The sequence below is a fragment of the Cotesia glomerata genome, linkage group LG2, assembly GCF_020080835.1.
Source record: "Cotesia glomerata isolate CgM1 linkage group LG2, MPM_Cglom_v2.3, whole genome shotgun sequence".
Classification (NCBI taxonomy): domain Eukaryota; kingdom Metazoa; phylum Arthropoda; class Insecta; order Hymenoptera; family Braconidae; genus Cotesia; species Cotesia glomerata.
The window spans coordinates 11102231-11106183 of NC_058159.1; the positions used below are offsets into that span (position 1 = coordinate 11102231).

A 3953-nucleotide genomic window follows, 5' to 3' on the forward strand; every position below is an offset into this window, starting at 1 on the left:
TAAATAACGATACTTTTCCCATTTAATTAACATGGGATTTTTGCACTTTTAGCAACTAATTTTTATTTCACTCATTATACTTTTTAACTTACCAACAATGCTCGATTCTGCTTCTGTTATGATCTCTTTAGATGGAGAAATTTCCATATCGGCCCAAAAAATTCATCACAAAACCTTTTGTAAGGTCAAAATTTATTTTATCGATTTTTCTCGTTATTTTGCTTAAACTACTTTACTAATTCTTTTATTTTGTATTTCATTTAAAGTTTCTTATTTTTTTTTTCCAAAAAAATAATTTTAATTAATAAATTATCTGAAGTCACACAGTGATTCTATGAAGGAATTAAGTACGGATTACACCGTGATTCTGTGAAGGAATTAAGTACGGTAATACGGTTATTACCAACACAAATTTAATAAAACAACTAGATATATTGTCGTATACGGTCGTTAAAGTAAATAAAAACGATAAATTAATTTTTAACTCACTGTCTATTCTCGTTGTTGTGGTTCTTTTAACGACAATATTTCATTTTTGGATAGTAAACGGAACAATCCTTAATTTATGTTATAATATTAAATTTTTAATTGTAAGGTTGAAGTGATTAGTGCAATGAATTGAAAGTGGAAAAATTGATCGGTATCCAACTAAAAAGTATCTTGCTAACCGCGAGAGCTCCAATCTATTGAAAATCAAGAACTTTCATCATGAGTTTAGAAAAAAATTTACGAAAACCGATGTTTTTATTGGAAAACCTTACGGATGATATAAATAGTAATAAATTAGCTACTGATGAACAAACTTTAAGGTTACTATTTTATTATACTAAAAACGTGAAAATAACAGTGTGCGATGGATGTAAAATAACTATTGAAAAAGTTAAAAAGTTTTGGATATTTGCTCGTATTTTTATTTTAGATGACAAACGATGTATTTAAAAATTGTAAAAATTGCACGATGAATACAGAAATCTGCATAAAAATGCAGGTGTGTCCTCAAACCAACAAAAAGAGCAAGAGTTTTCAATTAAATTATAAAGTTTATTTGACATAGCTCACGGCAGAGTTTTTGAAATGGTCAGCAATGATATAAAAACTTTTTAATCGATCAACGATCAGAAAGATAATTCCATCTGAATTTTTCGGACAATCAACGAGGAAATGTAATTGATTTATCTGGTAATATCAATAAAATATTAGTCAATTAATAAATGAAACGTTCATAAAATACTTGAAAATATTTTTTCATGTGACTTAAAATTCAATATATATTGTATTTCAAAGAAACAAGATCATGATCGCCCTACTGAAGTATCAACTTCTGATAATCCACTTGTTGTAAATGATAATCGGTCCATCGAAGTGTTAACCTCTAAAAACATTAAAGCAGCATCTTGTTATATAGAACACCAGTTGAACGATTCTGAATTATCAAGAGAAAATTCAGGTATTAGACTTGAACTCAATCATTACGTTGAATTATCTATTAAGTGCATTTATTTAACAATAAAACATAATTGATTTTCTTTCAGAAAACTATTTGCCATTGCGTTTGACAAGCGCGGGTGGATCAATGTCTAGTGGGGAAGCATTAACTTTTTCTTGATGATGATTATATAAAAGGATAAGAGATTGCTATCAAGATTAAAGTTGTTAATGATGTAGCGGAGAGAGAGAGAGCTGTACAATTGGCTCAAGAATGTATAAATATGGTAGCTAAAGATGAGAATCAAAAACAATATCTTCTCCAGGTGATAAAAAAGTATAAGAATGAATTTTCAAATGCTACTAAGGAATGCCTGACAACAAAAATAAAAGTTCAATAATTAACATATGTATTAAAATAAAATCAATAATGATTTGAATGTTAAAATTTATATTTATAACCTGTATGATTATTGACAGTTTCAAATAAAAGATCTTACACAAAATTCAAAATAAAAATTAATTAGTAAGTAGTTTAAGTAAAATAACCAGAAAAGTCTATAAAAATAAATTTTGGCCTTTTCAAAGGTTATGATATAAATTTTTGGCGCCAATTTAAAAATTTCTCCATCTAAAGGGATCATAATAGAAACAGAATCGAGTATTGTTGGTAAGTTAGGGAGTATAATGAGCGAAATAAAAATTATTTGCTGAAAAGTGCAATAATCCCATGTTAATTAAATGGAAAAAGTATCGTTATTTAGGCAGGATTAAACGGCATCGTAAAAATTTTTTTTTGTTTCTAAAATTTTTTTTAGGTCAAGCAGAAATAATTTTGACGGTACCCAAGTGGAAATAGCCAACTTGGTAAATAACGGACACCCTACTGTCCATGTCTGAAGGGTTAAATACGCTCAGGTCTAATCATGCCTGTTCATGTCTGATCAGGCCTGCTCATGCCTGTCCATGTCTGAAGGGTTAAATACGCTCATGCCTGTTTATGTCTGATCAGGCCTGTCCATGCCTATTCATGCCTGATCAGACCTGTTTAGGTCAGATCAGGCCTGAGCGTATTTAACGCTTCAGACATAAACAGGCATGGACAGGCATGACCATGTCTAATTTCAGGCCTGATCACACATGAACAGGCATGAGCAGGTCTAATTTCAAGCCTGATCATACATGAACAGGCATGGTCAGGTCTGATCATTTTTTTCTGGGTAGATCTGATCAGACTTGCATAGTCAGAGATGTGATAAAAATTTTTTCTTTGACGAAAAAAATTATTTTGGTCATGACGAAATATGCAAAATTATTTTTATCATTACGTTTAAATGATTTTGAAATAAAAAATTTGTTAAATTTTCAAAGGGGAGTTTTGGCCTGCTCTGCTCCTGTCTAATATTAAAATCATTACTTATTTTATTATTTAAATAAATATGATGTTATAATGAGATTCAGTTAAATAAATAAATTAGGACTATCAAAATATATTACAAAATCAATTTTCATATTATATTTATGATAAACTTATTTGATACGTTATGTACTTCATAGAATTTTTGTCACATAAGATAGCAGCACAGCAGGCGAGAACTTCAAGGCGCACGGATATCACCAAAGTTAAACAGCATTGAGCGTGGTTAGTAGTTGGATGAGTGACTGCTGGTGTTACAGCCGTACAATTGTATGTAATTATTTTTTTTTTATTTTAATTCATTATAGAGAATTTCGTATGACTCTGACAAGTACTATATCCATAAAATTAAACAAAATAATTAATTAAAAGTAACAATGGGCTTTCAGACCTGACCATGTCTGATCAGGTCAATTCATGCCTGATCAGACTTGGACTCATGCCTATTCATGTCTGATCAGGCCTGAAGACTCATGCCTATTCATGTCTGATCAGGTCTGATCATTTTTTCCCGGGTTGAAATAATTGTAATCAGAGCTCACTTCATTGTTCTCCCGCGGTAAAATCATAAAAACTTGTTTAAGGTTAACAGTGCCGTAGATAGAAATAAAAGTAACAAGTGAAAAAAATAATTTTTCAAATTTGACTTTTTTTTAAAGCTACTTTTGGTATATATCTTTATACTAAGAACAAAATAGTACATTACGATATTAGGGACTTAAGTAGCCGATTATTGAACCGTGTGACGTTAATGCGTGAGCGAAGCGATTGTTTCACTCTTTAAATCAAAAAATTTCAAATTAATTAAAAATTTATTAATTATAAAAACAAAAATAATGTCAGAGCAAGCAAAGCAGCAACGCTTTGTCTTTCTTTTTTTTTTTTCTCTTTCTGTTAACAATTGAACAAAAGACGACTGTCTATAGCTGTCATAATATTTATGTTTAAGTTTATCATTTTTATCATTTCTAATGCATTAAAATATTAATTAAAATTCATGTAATAACTATTGAGTACAATGAGCAGCTCGGAAAGTGAATCAAACGACTATGGTGGTGATATTGTTTCAAACGATATTAGAAAAATTGCTAAAAATGTAACATTAGATTTG

At 29.7% G+C, this 3953-nt stretch overlaps 1 long non-coding RNA gene across 1 annotated transcript; it reads left to right on the top strand.

Moving 5' to 3' along the window:
- The first annotated feature begins 808 nt into the window (after nucleotides 1-808).
- On the top strand, nucleotides 809-1830 carry LOC123258880. The gene is made up of 3 exons (XR_006508156.1): nucleotides 809-1179; nucleotides 1285-1447; nucleotides 1533-1830. It is a non-coding gene; the product is annotated as an uncharacterized LOC123258880 (long non-coding RNA).
- Nucleotides 1831-3953: the final 2123 nt, after the last annotated feature.